The sequence below is a fragment of the Poecilia reticulata genome, linkage group LG2, assembly GCF_000633615.1.
Source record: "Poecilia reticulata strain Guanapo linkage group LG2, Guppy_female_1.0+MT, whole genome shotgun sequence".
In the NCBI taxonomy this organism is placed as follows: Eukaryota; Metazoa; Chordata; class Actinopteri; order Cyprinodontiformes; family Poeciliidae; genus Poecilia; species Poecilia reticulata.
The window spans coordinates 14,866,101-14,893,783 of record NC_024332.1 but is presented as its reverse complement, the minus strand read 5'-3'; the positions used below and the strand labels follow the sequence as shown (position 1 = coordinate 14,893,783).

General features: G+C 40.6%; 2 long non-coding RNA genes across 3 annotated transcripts; one reads left to right on the top strand and one right to left on the bottom strand.

The window, feature by feature from the left end:
* LOC103478720 (uncharacterized) lies at positions 1 to 26,963 on the bottom strand. 2 transcript variants are annotated; one of them, XR_535833.2, is made up of 6 exons: positions 26,876 to 26,963; positions 26,343 to 26,449; positions 13,725 to 13,801; positions 2,668 to 2,751; positions 1,637 to 1,729; positions 1 to 1,068 (listed from the first exon to the last, which is right to left on the bottom strand). It is a non-coding gene; the product is annotated as an uncharacterized LOC103478720 (long non-coding RNA). The 2 variants fall into 2 exon arrangements; XR_535835.2 differs by lacking the exon at positions 13,725 to 13,801.
* On the top strand, positions 26,364 to 27,683 carry LOC103478725 (uncharacterized). Its single transcript, XR_535836.1, has 2 exons — positions 26,364 to 26,452; positions 26,929 to 27,683. It is a non-coding gene; the product is annotated as an uncharacterized LOC103478725 (long non-coding RNA).

Genomic DNA, 27,683 nt, shown 5'->3' with positions numbered 1-27,683 from the left:
CACACACACACACACACACACACACACACTCAGATGCACAGAGACGCAGGAAGAGAAAGAATCAATAGAGGCATTTGGGCTATTATCATAAACACACACTTCATATGTGTGCGTGCGTGTGTGTGTGTGTGTGTGTGCGCGCGCGTGCGTGTGTGTGTGTATGGGAGGAATGTTTTTTATCTCCAGATGGTTGACTGAGACTTGGCTGCTTGGTACACAGAGTCAGAGAGAAAAAGGCAGGCAGAAGGCGTCTTTTCTACTTGAGCTCCACTATGTGTGTGTGTGTACTGGTGTGTACCATGTCTGCCAGAACTGCTTGCCTCTGTGAGTGTGTGTGTCTGACCTTGAAGAAGGAGGCTCAGTTGGGGGAGAGAGGGATGAGGAGCCCATCTCCCCCCCGTACGCCCCCTCCATCCCCCGCTGTGCCTCCCCCTGGGTAAAGAACGACTGGTTTCTCATCCTCCTCCTGTCCTCTCTCTTTTCTTCTCCTTCTCCTCTCCCCCACCCCATCCATTGCTTCCTCCCCCCCTCCACCCGCCACCCCATTCTGGTCTGGTATACACTCTTCTCACTTTTCACAGGCATGTTTCTGGGGTTTTTTTTTTTCCTCCTCCTCTTTTATGTTCTCCTCCCTGAACTCATCTTCTTCGTCTCCCTGTTATCCCATCACCTTGTTTCCTCGGATCTCTCAGTTCGTTTTTCCACGCCGCACGTTCTCCTACTTCCTGTCTATTTAATGTCCTTTTGTCCTCTGGTCTTGTTTTTTTTTTTTTTGTCTGAGTGTTTTTATTTCATCATGTCTCTTCTKTTTTTCCTCTCTGTTGTCTCTTTTCTTTTTCTCTCACCTCCTTCTTCCTCCTCTCATCTCCACTGTTTTCCTCTCTCCCCTGCGTCTTTCATCTTCTCTTTTTGTCCCTTTCCATCTTCTGCCTCTTACCTTTGCTTTCCCTGTCTCCTCATGTCTGCTTGTTTCATTTTYATTGCATGTCCTCTCTTCTCCATGTCATCCGCCTTCACATTCAATAASCGYGGACCCCTCCAACACTCCCTTTCAGTGGCCAAGGTGCTCTGCATGAAAGAGAAGAAAAGAAGGGAAAAAAAATAAAATAAAAAAAAAACAGCCCGACACATTCGGGGGGGGGGGAAGAAAAAAGGAGAGCAGAGAATCAAATGCCAAACTAAAAGCTTTTTGAAAAGCTTTAGAGACAGCAGGGAACTCAGGGGGGATGGAGGGGCGAGGTGGAGGGAAGGAGGGAAGGAGGGAGGGTTAGTTAAAGAAAAAAAAACGTCATAAAAAACAGTCTCACAGAGCGTCTGCGATATGCTTCATATTCAAAAAGCAGCGCTTTGATTCCCCTGCAACACTTGTATCAGCACGTTTCAGCTAATTTCGTCTCACACGGTTTGATTTTGTTCTGTCATCCTTTCAAATAACACCATATGTCCATTCCTCATGCTCTCCCTGCTTTGTGCTGTCTGTTTTGAAAAAAGAAGAGAGAGACCAGAGACCAAATCGTGCACATTTCATTTCAGTTCTGACTCCTTCCTGAATAAACCGGCAGGTGAAACAAAAGATGAATGTACACTGATTTGCAGATAATTGATGCATAACGATGATCAACAGAATATGTGTGACCTGAACACATCAGCACTGAGGAACCTGGGGTCATCGGGTCCGCAACCACTGGACCGAGGGCCGGAAATGGTACAGGAGTCACTAAGCAATGGGCTGCAGAGAAACAAACATAGATGGAGTTTATTGTCATTCAATTGGACATTTACAAAGAGGTACGAACTGAAAGAAATGTCGTTGCAAGGCTCCAGTAATAATAAATACATAAGTAATGAAAGTATCAATGTAAATATACATAATAAAAAATTAAACTAATGGGACTTTAGCATCCATGAGGGATGCAGCTGTTGTGGGATCTGGTTGTTCTGCATTTGAAGCTGCTGAGTCTTGTTGTTGATGATGATCACTATATGATTATTAAAAAAAAAAAAAAAAAAAGGTTTGTTTCTGGGAACGCGCACAAGGCTTGTTGCTATGGCCCTATCCGCACTACTTTTAATAAGAATCTAACAATATGACCCTAATATAAAGCGCAATGTTTGTAGAACATGAACACTACATACGAAAACAATTTTTTTGCGTCATCCCCAAAATTCGGGGCCCTGGGTAACTGCCCCTGTAAGACCATTCTAAAGCCTGGCCCAGGTCTTTTACTGTCACCTGTACAGTCTAGGCTTTGAATGTTTCTGCTCAAAAATACAGGCAGTGGATTTTTTAAACAAATACTAAATTAATCAGTTTATAAAAACAACAACTTCTGTTCACTAAATAAAACTTTATGTAACTGGAATCACATCTCCCGTCCGCCATCGTTCTCCCGTTCATGTTGCGTTTCGGGACGTCGTTGCTGCTTTGCACCTGCAGGGAAGGTGCAGGCATCTCATTTCACTGCCTGTGTCCTCGTTTGTATGTTTAGTGTCTTGAAGGAGCTCCTGATCACTGCCCCCCACCCCCACCATCACCCCCCGAGCTGAGCCTGAGTGCATGCAGAGGAGGAGTGGGAGGCTCGAGGAAGCGAGAACAAGAGGCCTTCGCAGGGCTATTTTTGTGAGACGTGGCTATAAAGATATGGAGATGAAGCATCTATATGCTACCTGAGGACCTCCTCCTCTCTCTCCTCCTCCTCTCCCGGCCTGGCCCGGCAAAAACCCGTCTGCCTCGTCTCTGCTAGCTGGTTCCTGTGGAGGATAGAGAAGGGGAGCAGGCTGAGATGAATGAGACTAATAATCCCACTGTCAGGAGAAAAAGCAGTGGGGAGGGTCATGATGGTGTAAACACCAGAGTGAAAGCTTGCAGGTCTACGGTTCTATTTTTACGACAGCACAGGAGGAGGAGAAAACGGGATGCGAAGTGGCATGAAAATGGGAGTTCTGCATTATTCATGGACCTGGTGGAGGAGGATGGACGGCGACTGGGACACGCTTCCCTGCCTCCACATGCATGTTTGTACTTTATATGAAGGAGCCCATTGTACTAATCAGATACATGAACTTTACTTTGAAGAAAACCCTTTTGCAGCTCTCTCTCTCTCTCTCTCTCTATATATATATATATATATATATATATATATATATATATATATGTAGGCTTGGCATTTATCATATTGTATTGTGATAAACGTTTTGTCAAAAGAATTTAGATTTATCGGTGTCACAATAATATTTAAAAACTGTCCATATTGTTGAGGATTGTTAGTTTTTGCTATTTTCTCCACTGTTTGTTCAATGACATTATCAATAAACGTCAATCAATTTGAATATGTGATTAAATGCAGTTACTTAGTAATACAAATCAAACTTCTTATTTTCCATACAGTTACAAAAACATGAAGTAAATAATTCTTATCATCACTTTTATGTTTTGTCATAATGTCACCACAAAATGTGTGTCTATTCTCTAATTTGTAAATGTACATATTTGATGTAGGTTTTCACAAAAAATGTGGAAAGAGAAAAAAAAAGAAGCTAAATAAACAACAGAGAGTGTTGTTCTGTGTCCGGATGAATGGAAATAAAAGTAAATGAAAGCTGACACACACACACACACACACACACACACATACACATACACACACACCCCCCCACACACACAAAGAAAGTGGGTTTCCAGTTGTTTGTTTTTGCAAATGCTATGTCAGAGCAGCGACTTTGAGTAGATTCCAACATGCAACAAAAGCCATTTCCGTCCAGAAAGACAGATGTTGTGAACGCTGTGCAGACGGAGCGTCCCAGCTGCACGCAGCTCAGCCTCATACGTCTGAGTCGCAGCATGACTCAGACAATCCACAGGTCAAGACGGATGCTATGTCGGGATGCCGACGTAACGTTGAAGTAACGCGACGAAGATCGTTTTCAGGATTTAAGCCAGTGTGAATGTGTTTAAATTCCTGCTTTAAGATTTTAGTCGGATTTTTTTCGGTGCGTGTTTCCCCTCTGGCAAACGTCATGTTCTGCAAAGGTTGCCTTGGTTACCTGACATGTCAGCACAGCCTTCATCCAGGTGACGCTGTTATATGTTCAACAAGCTGCAATGTGGAATTAAATGTGTAGCTTCAGCATAACTCGATGTCAAAGTTGTAATTATAAACTCACCCTTAAATTGTGTCAAAGGGACAAGCAGCAAATTGTGTCTTAATGTGAGATTTTGTTCCTACTGAATAAAGATTAAAGATCTAATTCTACTGCAAAAAATAATTTATGCTGAGATTTTTACGCTTCTTTACCAGAGACACCAAATGTATCTTTGGCTTTTAAGACTTTCTTCGCTTTAGGATGAACTTTGATGTTCTGAGTAATGATGTCTGATATTCTGAAATCGTAATTGTACCCATTATTATTACTAGTTGCTAAAAAAATAATTCACAGACATTGTTGTATTTGCACAGCAGCAACTAGTTCATCAATGAAGCGCACTAAAGTAAAATCCGGCGATCCAGAACCTGAGATTGAAACAGAAATGGAAGAAACAAAAGGTATAGGTGAGTTAGTGCAGCTCCTATCTGTTCCCTCTGCCATACATTAGCAGCAGCTGTCGGATCGGCATCGGGCCGTGCCTGTCAGATTAGGGTTGTCGAAGCAACAGCGACCCGTCCAGCAGCCCAACAGCCGCAGATAGATTACATACTACCTCTGTTTATCTCCCCTCTGTCTCCTTTTCAGTCTCAACCTTTTCGTCTCTCCTGCTCTACCGATTTATGTTCGGGGCGCGAATGCAGGCGAGAGGAGAGTGAAGATGTCTTTGTGGGACGTAGTGACACGATTCTACAGTTTCACGTAAATAAAAAAAATAAATAATAATAATCACCTCCAGAAATTATAACTAGGCAAGATGCAGAGAAAGGCTGTTAGGATAAATTTGACAGAGTGCACGAGAAGAAAAAACAATATATATGCATATTTTCCTGGTTTATCACCACTTATAAAAATTAAGGAACTGCCTCATTAAGTTGGAGATTAATCACCCACTTACCCTCTGCCAGGTGCACTGATGGCGTCCTATTCCACATGCAACAGTCCAGACCCACAGGACAGGAGATAAGACCATAAATCATCAACAACGACGAGGGCCGGCTCCCGTTCAGCGCAGCTGAACTTATTCAAGTACAACAATTTACTGTGTTTCCCTTTTGCATTGTTTTTTTTGTTTTTTTTCTCCTTTAATTTTCCACTAGAAGATTTTGGCTACTGTGCTAAAATGTCATTCAGCGTTGCCACGTGAGCTGGACTCTTCTGGAGAAGTGGTAAGCTAATGAGCTGCGGCGCAAATGGAGGTCAGGACAAGGAGGTAATGGTGGATGTGGACCATCTGATCGCATAAAGCCGGCGAAATGGAAACAGACCAGACTCGCTTCTCACTCAAGTGGTTCTGCATCACAAAACAGTTAAAAAAACAAAACAAAACAAACAAAACAGCAAGTTAGAGTCCTGTTTTAACAACACCCAGAGCATATTTGCGCATAAATTGATGAAGGAAGTTTCCAGTAGAGGCTGTCGGTGTGTTTTCTTTTTAGGTGTTTTTTCCACTTGAACAAACTTGATTTAGCATTTTGAAAGTTTTTCTGGTCTTTTTTTCATCGCTAGCTGCACTTCAGCTCCTTGTCTCTGACTTTGAGATAGCGCTCATGGACATCATCTCAAAGTGAATTCATGAAGAAAGGAGAGTTTGGTTTCATCACATCGTCTTTTAGCAGATGACGTGACTCTGTTGCAAGCAACGGCCTTCAGAGTGTAAAGTAACCAGCATAAGATTCAACTTCTCCAAATTCAGTCCAATCTAGTTTATTTATTACAGCAATGTGATTTACAAGAAACACAATTTGTACAGTATAGTTAAAGGCCTTATCTTGTCGCCATGCGCCTGTCTGCAATGTTTGTTGTGTTTCAGCCAAGACAAGAAAGTGTTGATACGGGGGTGGCGGCAGGGAAGGCGGGGGGCACTGGTTGTGGGAAAAAAAAGAACAAAAATAGGTCTTGGATCTTGAAATAACCAAACACTAGCCTGAGGTTGCAGCCAGGGGGCAGCATAGCGAGTTGAAGATAATACAGCTGTAAACATGGCAGCATAAGACCCTGATGTGATAGAATAGGAGAAGACGTACGATGAGAATACAGACAGACGAGGGCATGTGATGGTAAACGTATGAACCACAAACTAGAAACATTAAGCTGACCGAGCAGCCGACACCCGGTCTGCTCTTTAACATGTTGTGTCACATTAGGCCTATCACACTATACAATAAATCAATCAATCGAATGATAAAAGTAGAAGAAACTCAATAATTTTCATTTGCTTGATTTATTGTTTTTCTCTCTCTTTTTACCAAAAACTGAATGATAAAAGTCTTCAGTCTGGTGTTTTGGTCTCAACTATCCCTTTTTTTTTTAAAGATAATTTTGTTTACAGAGGCTTCATAATTTATTTTATTTGTTGTTTTCTTGATTTATTTTGGATATTCCAAATGTCTTCCAGTTCTAGTGTTTAAATGTTCGTGTTCTTGCACTTTTATGCCATTATTACTATTGTATTACTTAAAAATGTTCTCAAAGCAACAATATTATTGTTCATTGCAATACGCTCTGGGACAATTTATCGTCCAGCAAAGTTTGCTAGTGTCATTTGTTGTAACTTTAGCTCTGATACAAGATGTGATAAGCCGATACATTAATTGTATGCATTTTTATGCTTTGATACTTCATGATTATATTAATTTATAATTTTTAATGACGCCTGCTAAAGTAAACAAGCAGCATGGAGTCTCTTGGAGACGTTTGCAGCACGCTCCTGAACTCTGTCCGCTTGGCTACAAATGAGCCAAGAATGATTGCTGCCTGCAATCGTTTACCATACCAGGACTAAATGAAGCGACCGGAAACAAATCGACTGGACAACAGAGCCGTTCGCAGGGGAACGTCGACTCAGAGCACAGGTTTTTCCTGCTGCCGCCCCCTTGTCCATTCCTACTTAATGTTTGGTCAGAGGATAACAGGATAGATTGCTTTGTGCCTGAAATGGATTTGTGAGCAGACTCTGGCGGCAGAGGAGAAAGCCCTTCCTGAGTCAGGAGATGTGACGGATGCCTATTGGTTCAAACTGTGCTTTAATGTTAAACGCAAACATTTCCACGCAAGCAAACAAAGAAACAAGACTCAGGTGACTAATAAGTACTCAAAAAAGAATCACGATTTAAAAAAAAAAAAAAAGATTAAATTTAAAAAGTTGTAGCTGTAAAAGTTTACAGCTTTGCTGAAAGGAGCTGGAAGTGAATAAACAGATTCATGTAGACAGGCAGACACTCTCAGACGCCCCTGGGATTACTTCCTCTTTTGGGGGAGGAGTGTTTGTTTGTAGTAAGGATGAAAATTTGATGAAAAAATGTCACAAAAGAGGTTTTTTTTTAAATATTTTATTTTTATTTCTTAAAGGCACCTTCAGCTCTCCAACCTTTAGGGCTCCACTGGGAGCTGTATATAATGTGAATAATGACAACAGTTTGATGTCAAGGTGACACGTACAGTTGAGCGTCTAACAGCTGTTTTGCAGCTGCTCGTCTGTGACGGTGATACCGGTCTAGGAAGACGCAGTGGAGTCGATCATCCAATACTGAAGTTTTGTGGGTTTTTTTTATTTTTTTATTTTTTATTTTGTTGACATTAACGACACAAGACTGACTTTGACCTGGCTTACTAAATGCATGAAACGGAGACTGTGAAACTGAGTTTTATTACTTGATTTCAGATACTGGTGTATTGGGACGTGACGAGAGAGACTAACTGACATGTTTTGTTTTTAAAATATAAATCATTTCTGTTTCAAAGTTTTCCATAGAAGAAAACCACAACCATGTGCAACAACATTTACTTTCACTGGTAAGAGTTCCACAAAAAGTCATATAATCAGCAGTGACAGTCTCACAATCCCTCTGATCGTAGTTCTGGCCTGGTTTTGTACATCTGTGTGTGTGTGTGTGTGTGTGTGTGTGTGTGTGTGTGTGTGTGTGTGTGTGTAACAGAAATAGCAGGTGACTTGTTTTGGTGCTGAGCCCCATATGTGCCACGTAGAAGGGTCCGCATATGCGTGTGTGAGTGTGTTTGTCTAGCTAATCATGTGTGGCTGAATGCACTCAAAAACAACAACACCCCATCACCAGACAGACAGGCAGGCTGGCCGGCAGGGACCCCTGTCCACCATCTGTGTGTGTGTGTGTGTGTGTGTGTGTGTGTGTGTGTGTGTGTGTGTGTGTGTGTGTGTGTGTGTGTGTGTGTTTGTGACTCAGGCGAACACACAGAGACTGGTGGTAGCGGCGGTCTGGTCTCCACCTGTCCCCCTGTCATTACCCAGGAGGTGATGAAGGGGAGAAAAAAAAAGAATCAGAGAGAAAGATGACGAAGACGGATGAAGAGCGAGGAGGGAGGGGAAAGGAAGGAAAGAAGGGTTAAAAACAGAAAAGAAACATTAAATATGAGGTGCTAAGAGGCTGTGAAGCTCTCATGACGTAGCTGTGACGTGGAGACAAGTCACAGACGGTCAATCAGAGACAGAGATCAAGAGGGAGACGACTGATCAAGGGAAGGCGAAGACACACACCGTATGTGGCAACAAATTTCTCTAAACTTAAAAATGTGCAAAACTTAAAAACTGGAACTTGAAAAAGTCCAACGTTTAGACACGAGAAATTGTACCAGTCTACTAACTTTACACATCTGCATGCAGAATCTTCACAGCTCAAGACCTCAAAGATTGGATGATTGTTGTTCTACTGGAAAGGTGAAACTTTGAAACGTTTTTTTTTTCTTTTTGCAGCAGCAGTTAGTTAAAATAACAGAACTAAAAAAACTAAATACAAACACCAGGAGAATACCTTTGGATCCAGCTCCAACAGCAACGAGACAATAATAATATGACTAATAATTAGTTGTAAGCGTTTTACTGGAAATTAGTGCTGTCACACTCGATACTCCCAACATCTTTGCAGGAAGGAAAACATTGCAGCAGTAAATATGGTTCTTACATATTAGTGCGATGAAGCAGTTCATTGTCCATCTGTCTTCTGTTTAACTCCATCTGTTGTAGCTATGTGCTTACAGAACAGCTAATTCACCGCTCCACTTTACTTAATGTAGCCTCGCTCCTTGATATTTACACAGATTTGAAATATGCAATCATTTGCACCACGTTGCTTTATGCTGAGCTTGAGGGTTTTGATTCATCATCGCGGTGACGTTGACGTCCCGATACATCTGGGAACATCTGGACCGATTTTTTTCACGTCATCCCGCTTTGGCATCGGATCGGGGTTTTTTTTTTAGGCTTTAAAACACGCAGACACACATGTACAAACACTCGGAGACTATAATTTTCCAGGAATCCTCCCATTCCTCCGGCTTACCCCCCCCCCATGAAATCAGATGTAGCATGTGTGTTCTCCCCGGATCAAAGGGAGGTCATGTTAATTAGCCAATTTCACAGTCCTCTGCCAGCACGCGCACCTAACACACAAACACACAACACGCACTGTCACGCAGATATGTTAATTAAAGACTTTGTGCCCCTCRTACGCCGAGGCAACGTTAAGAATGAGCAGTGACAACCGGCCTCGCTGCTGCGGAGCCTCGCATCTGCCGTGTCTGGAGAAATACGAAGAAATCTACAGGAAAAGCGCTGCAGCCAAATGTCAGTTTGAGYCACACCTGCACAACAGCATCTGACTGTCGAGAGAAAAATCTGGCAGTACTACGTCACTTAAAAAAAATGAAACAAAAAAATCTTTTTTTTTTCTTTGGTTTTTTTTTGTTTTTTTTTCTTACTGTGTAGAGTTGGTGTCCTTTGAATRTCCTTAATAGATCGATCGGATTTCTGGATTTGTTTATTTTGAAARATTACAGAGGCAAACAATTTTTAGACGTTTCCACTTGTGCAAACATAAAGAAGACAACATGAAGTAGTCGGGGGACTGTACGACAGTATATTTTTTTTATGACTTATTGCGTGAATAAAACATATTCACGTCTGATTTTAATTGCGTTTCTTATTCCATGGAAACAAAATAGTGTTTTTTTTGTGTTTTTTTTTTCTTCTAAAGTTCTGAGCACATTTGAATTGGAAACGCAGCAATTCGCTTCTTCCAACAAAGGCTGCTGGTTTCGACCAACAAAACAAATCAATAGTTATTTTCCTTTTGGGTTTATTTTCTTTGGTCTCTGCTATTTTGRTTATCCAGGTGTTAAGTTATAAAAACTATGTTGCTGTTCTTCATGTTATGCTTTTTTTAATGCACGCACTGTCACGCAGATATGACAGTGCAAGGACACCCATGCTAATGATCACTATCCTCACACTTTGAGCATCTTTAAGAGGGCAAAGTCATCTGGAAATGTGGCCACTAGAGGGCAGATCTGAGTTAGCTTCCGAATTTAGAAAAACATAAAGAGAAYTCAGGAAATTTCCAAGATGTACATTCATTGAACATGACATAGTCAGACACACTGCAAGAGCCAAATGCATCACAGTACATGAGAGTAAAACTTTGATCAAGTCGTCGTCGTCTTCTTCGTTCATTTCGCTGTTTGTAAGAAAACAATGCTGCGACGCTCTATGCACAAGATTATCTGTGGTATTGCTCCGTTTGTTGTATTTGGCTTCATATTTGCAATCTCTCTGTAACAATAGTACACATGAAATTAACAGAATACCATTGTTAATATTCATTGTTGTTTCTTTAAAAGTCAATCTGGCCGACAGATTGACCCAATATAGATTCCTCATGTTGAAATGCCTGAGATTTTTTATTGGATTTTCCAGYAGCGTACCAAAAACKAAGGGAAAAAGGAAAGACATTTGAYGGATAGCRCAGGCATTCCTAAGGGCTGATTGTCAGATTGAACTGGAAGGRATCTCAATRATCAAAGCAGTGAAARGACATMTTATCCATGCATGCGGCCTTGCCTCTTTTTCTCCGGCGGTATTTTGGGAATTAGGCAGGACACACCCCGGACCGCTTGTCAGTCTATCACAGGGCAACATGGTGACACAGAAGCTAGACGACCGCGCCTGCAAACACTCACACGTAAGGACAATTTACAGTTTTTAATTATCTTAAMATGTACAATAAAGGAGTACAGGAGAACATACCAACACATTCAGAGGGGAAAATACAGAGCGTTCAGGACAGTGCATATCACTTCTCTATTAAATACTTCCTATTTTAACAGCATAYGTTTGAATTTATAAATATATTTTACATCATTTTGTTTGAAGAAAGRATCTTGGTGTTTCATAAGTAAGTTAAAGAAGGTTTACCTCAGAAGATTTCTTCTGGTTTCTGGATTTCTCAAGGTTTAGAGCAAAATCTACATCTACRAAACTCGTCGCTTAACACAAGCCGGTAAAGAAGCCAATTAATTATCACAAAACATTAAACATCGCTTTTCGTACCTAGYATTTTTTYATTTCTTAGTCTTYCKGTCTAAGAATACTGACAACTAGTGGGGAAAAAATKAAACAAAAAACAATTTGAAGGATTTTTAACGTGATTGTAGTCCCAAAATCTTTATTCCTACTATTTTGAGATGATCTGAAGAATCTTTTCTAATGCAAAAAATGTCAAAAGTAAACTATAGATATACCTTTACAAGTCAGCATTGTATAGCAATCATTCGCTAAGTGGCAATAGAAGAAGCAATGGGGTTTTTCAATCATTTTTAGAAAAATAAACTAGAAATTTACCCACATTTGTCAAGCTCTCTTAGSTCTAACTCTAGTTCATAAAAGCTACGGTCCTGTAACATTTAGATGCATTTTAGTTCCAACACACCTGAGTCACAATGTTTAACTACATCCTCAACATGTTACCAGTTCATTCTGGTGCGGTGGAGCAAAAACCTTCAGCCACAGACTTGCCTTCTGTTTTAACTCTTATCCTAAATGTAACAAATTACTTCCCAGGGCGTTCAGATGTAATAAATGGTTTTTTGACCTTTGCTATCTCCTAGGGATTCAGAATAAAAATATGTTGCATTATCTTTAACAACAACAACAACAATCACTAGAGAAGTTAAAGTATTCCTTAATTTCCAGTATTTTCCACTGCAGTGTTTCTTCTGCGTGTGATTGTTTATGCATGTGCATGTGAAAGACTCTGGAGACTTTAGCCATCTGTTTTTTCCCTTATCTTTCATGACCCACACCGGGTAACCATCCGCCCACTAACATTCATCCACATACACAACCACACACACGCGCACACACACACACGCACTCACACACACACACTGTTAGTGGACATGAGAAAATGCACCTGTGCATGCAGATGAAGTCATTTGCATACAGAAGGAGGAAGAAATAAACACGACTTACGAGCAGATGCTTATTTAAAAATTGCAGGATTAATGTGAGTTATTCCATGTTAACATCCTAGATCTAATATTTTTGTATCCCAGTGAAGTTTCTGCTACCTCATACTAAAACCAATACCTGCACACTTTCCACCAGTCCAAATGTYGTGACCCTATTTGGGTTCACAGTCCAACGCTAACATCTCTCTKATGGTACATTCAAGACACACTCTCTCACTGAGCTCTTATGAAATCTCCCTGAGCTCATTTATTGATATTTAAGTGGTAAATCGACAATGAAGAGACAGCAAAATAAATAAATAAATAAATAAATAAATAAATAAATAAATAAATAAATAAATAAATAAATAAATACGAGACAAACTCAGGCCTGATAACAGAGACCCCAGGCACATTTCCACTTCAGGGATCTTCTGCGGCTCCCAGGGTACAAATTAGGGAGGAAGTACATTTTATATTATCCTGAACCTTTGAGGTGGAGCTTTGTGCAGGGAGGATGTCAAACGTCTTGAATTTACGGACATATTTTCTAAAAACATGGGGCTTTTCATTCATCATCACCCACACTAATTGAATTTCTGGCTTCCCGAACAAACAGCAGAAAGAGAGAGAAAGAGAGAGAGGAGAAAAGACGCCGATAATACGTCAGCAGTTTACCTTCAAAACACTCAAACATAAAACCGTGACCTTGCGCGCGCAACAACACGGATCCTTTTAAAGCATTCTTATCTCTCTTGTTTGAACCCTCAGCCGAAAGATTTCACGCTCATCTTTTCAAAAAAGTGCTCGTCACGTTGATTACCTGGAGAATGCTGGCCTTGCCTTTCAACGTAGCCTGGGCAACACGTTTTAGAATCCCTCTTTGGAAATCATAGAAAAGAATTCATTGTCGAAGGCAAAGCTGTCAGAGTGGGAAGGTAAGAGCAGAAAAGAAAAACGAGGGGGGAGAGTTGCGTTCGCTTAAAAGCAATCGCTGTTGAATAAAAAAAAAGAAAAAAACCTTAACGGTCTGTAATAAACTATCAGGGTTTCTGTCCGCATAAGAAACATAATGTATTTACAGGCTCTTCCTACAAAAGTACATTTTAATCTCAGAGGTTCAGTTCAGAAACTCTTTTCTTTATTATGACTGGGAGGTGATGAAAACCCAAAGTTAATGGTCTTAGAAAATTACAATCAATATTAAACAACACCAAYAAATTTACATAATTTTGATTGACAAATAGTTTCAAAAATTGCTATGGATTTGGGCACCCAGGTGTCAAGCCAATCCTGTCTGTAAAAGGAAGGACYGGATTTACCTTCAGCAGTGGTCCAATGCCCTCTTTTCAGCTGGAAGTAAATGTTGCACGTCTTTTTTGAATCAAATTTCAAGAGTCTGAAGATAAAGAGGAGAAACGCAGAACGGAGGTTAGTTGAGATCCAGTGTGAAGTTTAGGAGCCGTGCGACATGATGGTGTTSGTCCAGAGTGTTCAAAGTCCAACACCAAGGCAGAAATAAAATTAAACAACAATTATGTGCTCTCCAGCAATGATTTGAGTTCTCAATCAATTCACCTGGTTAAATAAATAAAAAATAAATATCTTAAGACAGCCCAACTGTACTAGGGCCACCTTCTGGCTTAGGTCTCTACCCTAATGATTACTTTAACCCTACAAGATAAAGTGGAAATGGGTAAATAATGGCCCCAAGAAATGATGGGTAATACTTTCTTTGAAGGGGTCTGCATAAGACTGACATGGCACTGTCACAAACATGGCACATGTTATATCATGTTTATGACAGTGTCATGTCAGTCTTATGCAGACCCCTTCGAATAAAGTGTTACCGAATTGGGTTCATTTTAGAAAAGGTTCTTTTAGTTAATACACGTTTTCTAAATGTTTCTAAAATATCACAAAAAAAGTCGTGTCAGGGTCAGTTCGTGCTGTAATTTGCTGTAAAGTAGTTACTCTTCTTTGTTTACCTTGCTTCACACTTTCCATGCATTTATTCGAGAAAGTTRTGCTCCTGGACTTTATTTTTCAAGTGAATTACTTTGTTCCGTCACCCTCGGGAGTTTTAAACTTAACCAAGCAGCCGCAGCGCCACGGTGAAAGAAGGCGACTGCGATGCCTGAACCCAACCAATCAGAGATGACAAAAACAAAGCAAACAGCGGCAGGAAAGGGACAAACGGTCTCGAATGTCTRTACGACACCCCTGCCCCCCCACTTTCCTCTATCACTTATCAAAGTGATCAGGGAATTACACGGCTCCGTTTACCCTTTAAACAACAGAACTCTGTCAGTGTAAGGCAGGGAGTCAGAATACACCACAAGGTTACTGAGACGCAGTCAGTATTGGTGCGGTAATAACACAAACACACACACACMCACACCCTCCATGTACACACTCAGACATCTGCAGGCAACTGGTGCCATGGCAGCTAGCAGCTAATTGGATCACTGTCTGTAAAGGAGGGAGGAGAAACGAGGGATGTGGGAGGAAAAAAATGGAGAGGAAAGCAGGCAGGAGGGAGAAAATTAGATTAATGAGACCAAAAGCTCTCAGAAGAGCGCCGGACAAGGTGAAACTCAGCGAGGAGAAGTGCTGTAAATTCATCGGCATTCAAAACAACAGTCATGCAGCTTTGATCATATATATATGAACCTTGAGCAAAACCCGTTTCTGTTTGGATTCGAGAAAAGTCGTTTAGCACGTCAGATGCTGCTAATGCAAACTAAAAAAGTGAGACTCTTGGCTGATTTCTCTGGAACGTGTCAATCATCTTTAAATGCAATGAACACATAGTGCTACATTAAATATTTTGAGTTTGTTGGCCCACTTCATTGTGAATGCCTCATACAGTGACCTGCCAAGGTAAGACACTGTAATGTGCATATTTAGTCATTCTAAAATTATTCTTTTAAGTCTRTTTTAAGTGACAGAGYAACAAGTGGTGCACAATTTGGAAATACAAAGAAATGGATTGATGTTTTTTAAAAGATTATCATGGCATAGAAGGTTTTAGTAATATTTCACACATTTGTGACAATTAATGCATTAAAGATCATCTGGAAGATTTATCTGGAAGTACAGCTGCCTTGTGGCCATATTTTCACTGTTTTTAGCAGCTTTACACTTTCATAGACTGATATTTTTTCCTATTTACAAAACAGCTCAAACTCTTTCGTGAAAATCTTGCTGGCCATGTAAGATTTTGCTTCCATTTCAACATTATGTGCTAATATTGTATTGGTCTGTTACATAAAGTCATCGCAAAACACAATATTTGTATATTGTAATGTGATTTCATTTGCAATTAATCCCATATTGTTTAAGCAATCATTTCCTGCAGGACTTCATTTTTTGATACAAAAACAATTTCCATATTCAACATTTATTAATCGTATTTTGTCAAAAATCAAAAGTTAAAAACAAACATTATTGGCAGCAGTTTGCCACGCTGAATGAAAATTGGTGACACAAGTTAATTTATTAATCTTTTCCTGCAGAAGTCACACGCGGCTGACTTGATCTTGGCTCCCAGCTTTATCTTCAGGGTATTCGGCGGCTGACCAATCAGTGTGTTGCAGTGTGGCCTAGTCAGACGTGGCATTATGTACAGATGTGAGAAATGAGAAACCACAATATAAGGAAACGGGGCCAGCCAACCGCACAGCAAATTAAGGAAAGTCTTAATTTAAATATGAATAGGGTCACACCGGAGTGAATTAATCGGTGTTTGTGTTGGGCAGTGCTCTCACTTCCCCCTGAGTTGTTGCTAAATGTTAGCAGCGTAACGTACAATTTTCTGGGTTTTGTCGTTTTTTGGGGGACCAATAAGTGTTCTTTAACTGAGTGGCGCGATGCTTGGAGTACAACAGCCTTTGTGCGGTGAACGTTTCAAGGCGAACGGTGAGAAGAGTGCTGCAGGTGTATTTATACGAGAAAGAGAGAGAACTTCCGATTACTCAATTAATTGTAAAAATAATGGAGAGTACTCTGTTACTAATTTATTCTTTTACAACAGCATAGTTTCATTGTTTACTCAGTGCTGTGAGGAGGCCATAGTCTGCTTTTTTGTCAAACAGATTTCATTGTCAATGATAAATTGGCAACATTAAAGTATTTGCAATAACTGCCAAAGTGTCTTTCACACTGCTTAGGAACAACTTCGGCCAACTCTTCTGTGCTGAATTGCTGCATGTAAGTATGGATGACACGTTGAAGAACTGCTAGTGAGTAAAATCAATGGTTTCCATCAATTACAGCAAGTTGTCCATTTCCTGAATCAGCAAATCAGACCGACACCATCATAGTAATGCTACCATGTTTGACTGCTGAAAAAACTCTTGTAATGTTGTCAGGCCGCCTGCCTGGGAATATTCTCCTCTGCCCCCTGTTTTCTCCATTAGAGGATAATGGCTCCCTCTATGGTTCCCTGGAGTCCCAAAGCCTTAAAAATGGATTTGTAGCTTTTGCAGACTGATAAAGAGGTCAATGACTTTATTAGATTGGGGCATGATGTGTCGCTTTCTGAGATCTCTTAGCTTTACTTCAATGTTGTCAGGTCCTGTTTAGGTGACTTGATTCTATGCATAAAACCGTTTTAAGACCCGGTTGTGGATCGTGAACAAAAACAGCACAATCGTGGTTAATTACAGTTGAGTCAAAATTTAAGAAGACGAGGGGGGATTTCTATTTTTTTTTTTTTTTTTTTACACAGGGTCATGCTGGGTTGGATAACTTTTCTCTTTTTACTCACTTGAAACACAGTTTTACTTGTGAAGCTGGGACATCCATTCCAGAGGACAGGCTAGGAAAGTTTAAATTGCTGTAACAAATGAGGTGTAACTTTTCAGATTAGGGGGGAAACACTTTATTTGTCTTTAAGTGAATGAATCCATTTACAACCGTGGAGCTCAGGGCAATACAGAAAATAAATGAGAGCAGAGTGTAGAAAGTATTCTGAAAAAGTTCACAGCAGCAAAACTCATTCAGTACAAAGAGAATAAAGGCAAAAGAAATATTTATAAAAAAAGTCTTTATTTGACCCATAGCTGGAAAGAAAAGGCTGCATTAGGTTGTCTGTGTTTGTTTTACTGTAGGGAAGGAACGACTCATATGGATAGTCTAGTGAGACAATGAGGGCCGCTGGAGGATACTGGTCTGTGTGTGTGTGTGGAGAGAGCATGTGTGTGTTATCGAGAGCTGACTGAGGGAATGTAACAGAGCGGCGAGGAGGAACCAGGCCAACTGCCACCAGAGCGCTGGCGGTAAATTTGGACGGACTGTCACAGCAGCTAGACTCATGTCCATGTCGCCTCCTTCCCCCTGTTGCTCTCCAAGCACAAACAGTCTGGATGATCAGTGTGTAAGCGTCTGTACGTGCGTGCGCACGTGTTTGTGTGTGTTCGGTGGCCTGTCTGTGACATCGGTGTAGCCTTATAGCCAGATGGTAATGATGCCCCGATGCCCTCCATGTGGAACAGGAACACTGACATGTTGTGAGCGCTGCGGATGCGGAGCAGCGATGAGCAGTGACAGRACCAAAGCTTTCCGCTGTCACCGCTGGACAACGGCACGGACGGGCCGACACCCACCCTCCACCTCGGACCCTCTTCTGCACTTCTCAGAGTCTCTCGTTCCTGATTGTTGACACCACGTTAGGCGGATATCTTGAGACGATCAATGAATTAACTCCCTTGGTTGCGATTCGTCTGCCACCGAGGCTTTTCCATTCAACTCACGTCGCATCTCAAACGTTCATGACTCGGTCTCGAGTCTTTCAAGTCGCTGGATCCTGACCTTTAAGATGAAATGTTATTCAACCGTTTTCCCCTTTCAAAGCTTAGCCACTGGCATTCTTCTTTCTGAGGCCTTACCAGGTCAAAAGCATAAATGTTTCTTCTTTTGAGTCAGATTCTTGGTGCCAACTTGATGTGCTCCTGTTAAAGGCATGGCTCCACTCACGACAATCTTCGCTTTAGTAAAGTATAGCCTACAGATTCAATGTGCCACTTCAACATCTTAACCCTCGCCCTGCGACCCAAGTCGACTAACACTAAATATGATCACATACAGTGCTGTGAAAAGTATTTCCCTCTTTATGTAGTTCGACAGGTTTTTTTCTTTCTTCAGTCGTTTAAAGGTTTTAGATCACGAAACCCTATTTCAGAAGAAAACACAAATGAACCCCCTCAAAAAAAAATTGTTTTCAAAAGATGATTTAAAGTTTCAAAGGGAAAACATCATCCAAACCAATCTGCTGTCACAATATGTGAAAATATAATTGCCTCCCAAACCCATGAACTGGTTGTGCCCGTCACAGTGGCAACAACCCCCAGACATTTCCAGTTTTKCCCCTCTCTTCTTTGAAGAGTTTTTTAAAATTCAAGCCTGTTGGATGGTGTTARTTTATCAGAAGAAGAAGAATTAAAATCTTTTGACTCGTTTTATTTTCTCTTCTGCCCGGATTCATTGAAGTCGTCATTGTATCAGCTGAACCATAAAGACAAGACAAAACGCTTTCCAAGTCCAAAACATAAACGACATTCATTAGACAAACAACTAATGAAACTGACAGAACTCAATAAAATCACAAACCAGCATCCAATTCAATATTTACCTCACTCGACAGACATCCACACACCACGACAAAACGTTACGGGGAACCATTTCACCGCCGCACCGTTCCCCGGTGACAGCATCACGGGTAACCCCGGAGCGATCTGAAGTTAAAGTTCCGGGTCCCATACTTTTAAAGGGAGGGCGTGTTTCCCTTTTCTGCTGTATTCAAATTAGGAGAGTGTCCTTAGCTAAGTTTATTTAAATCTAGTTAACTATGTTCCAGTAAAAACCTGTTTCTAAGATCAAAGAAGTGTTATTTTCTTTTGAATGAAGACAGATGTTTTTATGACCCTGTCCAAAGAGGAAGCTCTACTCTGTTGGCAGGACCAGATTGTTTTACACCAGCTGTTAAATCTTATCAAAGTGGTCAAAAGGTTAAACTCACACACATAGAAACTAGCTGTGTTCTAAATTAGAGAGAACTACAAGCTAAGTTATTTTAATTCAACTTAAGTGTATAATGTTTCAATAGAAATATCCTACATAAGAGATTACACTAATTGAACCATGGATATAATTTGAAGTGACTTTCCTTATTTTGAAACACCATTAATTTGATCTAATATTGAACATATGGTTAAATTTTTACAACTAGCTTATTTAAAATTTATTTTCTTAACAATGGTTTTCAAACGTGCACGTTCTGTTTAAGGTTGTGCCACATCATCTCAATCAGTTTAAGACCAGACTTTCAACGAGGATGTTCCCAWTTTTTTCTGTCCTGCTGCACAAAGTGCAATAGGCTTCAGCTGAAAGCAAATAATCACACTAATAAAAAGACTACAGAGAGAAGTACAATGACATGCAAACGTTGAGATACGCGGGTGTAAACTGGTATGAAGAGGGTAAGAAGTGGGGGGGAACAAATTGGCGAAGTGGGAAATTTACCCTCAATCACATACAACATAAATGCTACAAAAGTTTCTGATTTGTTTCATAGAAACTGATGATGACTTAACTTTTTCTCTAGAAGAATTTGACCAGATGTTCCTCTGGCTTGTAGAATGTGAGACACAAACATATTTTGACCACTCTCTGCTTGTTGAAGATTTTACATTCATATTTTACCCCTGATGTGCCTTTAAGGGCACTGGCATTATGTGTCTGTCCGTGCAATGCTCATTCCTCTTTGGCAGTGACTGCCAAAACAAATGGCTGTATTTCTGTATTATATTGAGTCTTGTGTTACTTCTTGTTTCAGGTCTATTAAAGCAAACGCTGCAGCAACAACACGAGACCTTGACTCGAAAGAAAAGGTTTGAGTCGGTGTGYGAACTGAAAGTCGTGTGTTAATTTTAGGTGAGCATGTGAACTTCAGGATCCTGTAGTGAGTTAATTGTGGTTCTGTTGAATAAAGCTAAAGCCTTCATGCAGCAATTTATCTGTTTGTTGGCGACAAAGTCTCTACAAGAACACAGCGAGAAAGGAGGACAGACTTTGCTCTGGTTAACACTGAACTGATGTGCAGCGAGACAGAAGTAGAGAAAATAGAGGTTACTGTCTAAGACAATATCTCTCCCCTCCCTTGGTCCTGTTTTTCTCTAAATCTGAGCAGGCTCTAAATAATTTAAGGGGTTGTACAATACAGCCGGTGATAAAGTCAAGCAAATARMAGAAGCTCCGACASAGACAGGAGGAGAGGATGGAAATACCCTCATTCAATATTTGACTCTCGGTGATAAGAGGGACACACTATGCTCATATTYTGCCAAAGTGGGAGATTTTCACAAGATTTGTTTGCCAGAAAAGGCAATTTTCCTGCACAACATCTACTATCGTCTTAGAGAGGATGTTGCTGTGAATGCCCCCCCGAGTTTCTCATGGACGATTTTGCGGTAATACTTCCTAGACCATTCTGAACATCATTTGCATTTTGATGTACGAGGTTAAATAGTCGTAGCCATTTCTTGTCAACCGTTTGTCATAATTTTAAGGTTTGTRCACTAATCCCTATCGGAGAMGAAAAATAAAAGATATGCTTAATGTGTTAAGAATAATAATTTAGCRTAAAAACAAAAAAAGTCTTATAATGTTTGCAAAGTAAAGAAAATGACAGCCTGGCTGGGATTGTTACAGTGGACCCTTGGTATTGAAGGGATTTAGTGACCACAAACGTCCGCTAATAGTTAATACTTGAAACCCTCCTCTAAAAACAAACATAGTCACATAGTTAATAGTTCAAACACCAAAAAAACATAACTGAATATCAATTAATATGCAAAGTGGACACCATATCAGCTCTACTGACAAAGCAAACATCTACGGTTTTCTCTATTTCCGCTCTWGGGTATACAACCAATCAGTGCCAAGGAAAATAAATTGTGCTCCTACATTGGCTACTTTGCAAATACCAGCCAATAGCGTGTCAAATACAATTGCAACTAGGTAAAATGTAAATGTAATAGCGCTTTATCAGGTCCGAGGACTCCGAAGTGTTCTACACTACATTCAGTCATTCACCCATTCACATACTGACAATGGATAGCTACATGGTAGCCACAGCTGCCTTACAGCAGGTTGACAGAAGTGAGAACCCCATTCTATCAGCTTTATTATAGATCTCCTCTACAAAAGAATCTGTGAACAGGCGGTTTACCTTTGAATAATTTGGAGTTACATTCCGCCAAAATATCTGCAAATAGGTGAAACCGCAAATACCAAACATCCGAACAGGCGATAATACTTCGTTATTCATTTCATTCTGTTCTAGCTTCATAATCTTTTGGGTGAGTACGACCAGGAGTCTGAAATATAGTCCAGCTGTCTGAATTTCTAGGCATTTGCTCATTTGAATCATTCAGCTAAGCTCAAGTTTGCAGGACGGTTGCAAAACATCGGGAGGATTACCATTGTGCACTGCTATTTGTCAGGAAAAGGGTCCGAAGAGAACATCCGCGACATGTGTGTGTTGTGACAGTCACCAGTAACTTGAGGAAACACRGGRACATTACATCAACTCCAAAATAAATGCCTGAAACTGGTCTGAGAGGCTGCCGGCAACACCAAAAGGATTTAGATAATTGATAGATGAATGGATAGACAGACACCCAAAAGCTAACTAGTTTCATTTTTTACAAATAACACTGTGGCTTGTACCTGCTTTCTGTGCAGGTACAAGCCAAAACTGCTAAGATGAGGTCCGTGAGGTAAGAGAGGCTGACAGGGAAACGGAGATTAACTCTGATAGCAGGCTAACATGTGTTTGACCTCCTCAGTGGCTGTAAACAGCAGATAAGCTAAAGACTTGATTGTCTGTTGCCCTCTGCAGATTCTCACTGTAATTAGTTCATTTATCAGAACATGTATAGATAGACTTTACACAAACCACTTCTCTCTTCTCCGGTGACCCCCGCCCTCCATCGGAGTGCGGACTCTTGACCAGTAACCTCCGCGCAATTATCGGGGGCCAGCTTTTAAATTTCTCTCCACTCGTACTGTACGGCGCACGTTAAACAACCGCGCGGCTGCCGAGAACAGTTTTGAATGAATAAAGTCAGCAGACGAGCAGTTAAACGCCAATACCGAGCGTCAATACTGACACAGTGGTGAAGCTCGTGTTTTAAACTCAGGAAGACAGAGTCACAGCTAATCAGGGTTCCCACCTTCAGCAGCTGGCAGGAGCTGTATTGAGTTTGGCAGCCTGAAACGAAGCAGAGCACCAGGAAGCCGGTGGTAGAGAAACACGGCTGCCCAAGAGCAACTCGGCGGGAGCTCCTGCTTCATTTATATCCTGCAAACACATCAAAAAAATAAGGGCCTCACACTCCTCTGCAGGCTTCAAAGCGGCTCTGATTTTTCACTGTAATAATGAGAATAAAAAAAGAAAAAACAAAGGCGAGCTTCTTTACACGGATTAAAAACGGTATGTAATAACACATTCAGACTGTCCTCATTGATCTCTGGGTTGTCTGTTCACTCTGAGCTTATTAAGGGGGGATCTTGAGCGCAGCGGCTGCTGTTGACAGTGTGCTCTTTGTGGTTTATTTATTGCATTTTCACCTGGAGTGTAACCGCTAAAGCATGCTTGAGGTGTTCCATGAGATCTCAAAACCTGAAGATGCCACTATTTTCTCCTCAAAGTGAAGCTTTTCTCAAGAGAGAGGGGTTCTAGTTTCTGTCTAAGCAATTACGAGCCCCCTGTATTTATGAGGGTTGGCACCTCATAAGTAGCATTGTAGCATCCTTGGCTGAATAATGCCAAGGATATTATCAGACCTTTACAAGAGCTGAGAAGTCGAGACTCACAATGTAAGGTTCTTGTCTAAACCGGGTTGTAGCTTTCAAAAATAACTGCATTGAGAAATGTTTTTCTCCACGTTGAAGCACTGAGAACAGCCAAAACACGAGTTTTTACACCTCCAGACCTGCAAGTGGTGCTAAACATGAAGTATGTTTCATGTTTAGCAGTAAACACAACAAGAAAAACAAGGATGCCAGGCAACAAAGCACAAATGGAGTGTTTTGAGTGGAGTGACGACAAAGTCGAGCTTCTGCTCATTGGATTTTAAGATTAATAAACTACAAGACGGCGACACCTGTTATGTCTGCCATTGTTTTTGTTAAGTATGATGCATTTAAGGTTATAGGTCATGTTAGCATTCGGGCTAAAACGTCAGCGCTTTTACTGTTCACATGAATATGCAAGGACAAGATTTACACTCAGGAACCCGTTTCATAAAAAGAGAAAAACAAAAAGAAAAAAGCTTAGGGTCCCCTAAAACACCACTTTCAATCATTCCCATTTTCAAAAAAAAAAAAAAAACCCTAATGAACTGGGCCTTATTTTGATGTAAGACAGGAAATAACACTTGAGTTTGTGTCTTGGGTTATGATGGATTCACGTACAGAAGCCTGTTTTACATAATTCTTTAAATCTGTTTTCTTTGCTCGCTGCTTCAGTGTCACAAACCATCTTTCAGCTCGTTTGTGACACATCAAAAGGGAAAACCTTTTTCTTGTGTTGTTTTTTTAAGAACCATCGTTAACTGGTTAGAAATCCGAACACTGTTAATATTTAAAAGTGGGGGAGCGATGCCTAATTTTTTTTCACTCCAAAATATCTGATTATGCCATCTGTAGTCTTCATCGATTCGTATTGTGTTTCATACTTTACTCCCTTGTTTAACGCCATTTCTCGTTTTATTGCATCATCACCATGATCACGGCTGTAAAAAGGTTTGTTTTTTCCAAGAGGTTTTGAGTTTCTTTAAAACTTGATTTTAGGCTGTAGGCTAAAACCTATCCTCCGAGTCAAGGGAATCAAAATGAGCTTGACTTCACACCATCTCACCAAGATTACTTTCCACAATTACAGCTGCTTTTCTTTTATAACAAATTGTAAAACAGTCCATTGATTTCCAGTGAGAGRAAGAAAAAATAGGCTCCTGAATAGGCAGATTAAAACCGATAAGATGAATCTTACCTCCCACCATACCCACCCACACGCCCGCTCTGTTAAATTTCACGCCCGGCCGATTCTTGTCGTGATTGGATATGCAAGACGAAGAAGATATGAAGTTCACGGCTAGAGCGATATTTAGGAAGACAAGCAGGTAATGAGCAATAGAAACATGACCGCTGCCTCCTGGGACATGCTTGTTGCTGCAGTACATCAGGGCAGAAGAAAGCGAAAGGAAGACAGTTGTAGGTTTGTTATTTTTAGATCAGTGTGGTAGGCAAGAGTCCCARAGGACGGCTCGGCGTATTTACAGAACTCAAACTGATGAGGAACTTCGCAAAAGTCCTACAGATCACATTAAGGACCGGCTTAATGTCTATTTTAGATCATAACAATGCCATGTAGCAACAAAAACTAGGTAATCAGTAGTCACTTTAATCCCATTTATTAGCAATTTGAACAAACGGAAAATGTATTTCCAAGTGTTCCAAGATGAACACTTATTTATCTTGAAATAACCCACTTTTCTTACGATATTTGCTTTGTTTAAATGTTTTGAAAAACTTGCTATCTCATGGTAATTCTAAAATATTTTGAAATCACAAAAAAAGATTTCTGCTTTTAATAGAGAACAAGACAATCGCACGAAAGATGAAAATATCAAATCAAACTGATGGCCTTCGAGTTTATTCTCATTTTTTCACTTTATGCCTCAATCTACAGTCGTATGTGGAAGATGAACACAAAGCAGGATGTGATTGGGCAGCGGAAAGAGAAAACTAAAGTAYTTTTTTTCTACTTAAATAACATTTTACATTGTTGACCAAAAACTKACATTTTTGTCTCACCTGACCAGAACTCATACTTCCTTCCATGCGACTGCTGGCTTGTGGCAACCTCAAATAAAATTTTTTTATGCTTTTTTTATTGTCAATTTTCCATGAAGACTGGCAATATTATCATGGAGTCCCCTGGCTGCGTCTGTGATTAACGTTTTCCTTTCTCGGCCCGTCATTTTCAGTCGACAACCACGTCTTGGTAGGTTTGCGACTTTACAAAAGAAAAGATTTCTCCAGGAAATGACATGAAACTGTAGTATCAGGCTATCTATGGGTAGGAACCTTGGTGCTGTATTGTGTTTGGGGGCGGACCTGAATAAAAGGTACTTGCTAAGATGGAGTTGGCTCAAGCGTGCTTCTGTGTAGCCTCAAGATATTATTGAAGATACATATCGGAGAACAGAACAGAAACTAGACTAAATGTCTGGGGATCACTTGAAAATTGACAACTTACGGCTTTCTCRTTTTCTGCTTCCATAGATGGGAGAAATTACTTTTCAAAGCGTAAAAAAACATTTTGATCTGGATACTTGAACTCAGTGAACCATGGCTCCGACATGAGCTTGGTATACAAAATTACATCAAAAGAACCACGACCATGCTGTTTGAGGATAAAAACAGCCCGTGCTTTAAATGTACTTTTCAGGACAAAAGTAAGCAAAGCATCAGCAGCTTTTAATTTACATTAAATTAGCTGGACTGTGCTGATTTCCTCTCCTTCCCCCCACCCCCTCCCTGCTATCAGGAACAACTTTAGAGCTGCATCTGCTTTTTGACCAGATGTCGTCGGGATAGTTTTCGCTTTCGCGCCACAATGCGATTATGCAGACCRCATCTCACAAACGAGCTGATGTGGTCCTTCTCGGAGATAAGCGTCGGTGGGGGGAACATGCGCCGCGCTTCTGTTTTGTCGTGCTGTTAAAGAAAGCTGATGGCTGCCACTTTCCCGTAAACACTCGCCAACAACGCCACACACTGATGCTTGCCGAATAAGATTATAAAGAGCTCACTCGTCTGCCTTTCTGCCGCTGAATAAGTGTGCAAAACTTCCACGAGGCTGCACTAACCAGCTTTGTGAGGTTGCCGTCGTCGTCGAGCCAATGCAACCCGCTGCTGAGGAAACGATAATAATCCTCTGTGCTGGCTTTGCTGAGATGTCTTCATCTTAAAATGCCTGGTAAGCAAAGAAAACATAAGCAAATGTATAAAAATAATATATATATATATATAAAAAAAGATGCTAAGTTAGAATTTACAGACAGGCTTCACACAGGCCTACTAAATCAGGCCAACGGCTATCAGTTCTGTCCTTCCAGATAAAAACAGTTCTGCTTAAATTAATTAGCTTTTTTTTTCTCCCATACGAGAACAAACTTGCAGACCATAAACTATATATGAGCTCCCATCATCTGCCTAATTGATCCCCAATTAGCCATCAGTTATTTGATTGTCTCATCTAGCCTGCATGACACTGGTTTGTGTGTCAACTCGCTGAATGACAAGTAAGCGCTAATTAAAGACTGCGAAGCCATTTTCGAGGGAGGGGGAAGCCATATATATTCATGAGGCCGGATTAATTTGTAATAAAGACGTAATTTACCACCAGTGTGGAGAATATGACCTGTTCTCATGTGAAGCGGCTTCTCCCCACAGTACGTGGCTGCGCTCTTCGCCTTCTGGCGGACAGGACGGATCCATCTGCCGTAAACGGCCGGAACGGAGGAGCAATCAGAGCCCCGTCCAACTCATTATTACCTCTGGTTGACCACACAACGGTGATTTCAGTCCTGATCCAGAAGATTTTTTTTTTTTTTTTTTTTAACCATGGGCTGATTTTGACGTCTCTCACAAGGACATGAACTTTTTTTTTTTTTCTTTTAAAAGATGAAAATCTAAAACTGTGCAGAGCAAAAGCCATATTTTAGAGTGGAGGTAAATTATCCAAAACGTGCACTCAAAAAAAAGTCTTAATTGGATTTTTAGGAAAGTAATGGGTTTTCCTTCCTTGTTTAAATCCAATTTGGAGTTGTTAAGACTGTGACTGTTTAGAAAGCACACTGAGACGAACAAAGAGGAATCCCATCCCCGAGGATATTGTGCGTGTCTGATTTATTTAGAGACTTTAATTGCTGCTTGTTCAACTACTGCAGCAGCATGATGTTCAGGTAAATTTATAGGAAAGCGTGATGAACAAGAAGGTTATTTTGTGGAGTACAGAGTCGTCATTTCCTTACAATGTTGTTGTTTTTTTCTGGTTGCATTTAACCAAACACTGATTAATGATGAAAGTAAAGATGTCTCAAACCAAATGCAAATGTGAATAAAAGCAAAAGTTGCAAAAAAAGAAAGAAAAAAAAAAGTCCCAATGCGATGCTACATTGAGGTTAATAAAACCAATTCCACATCCA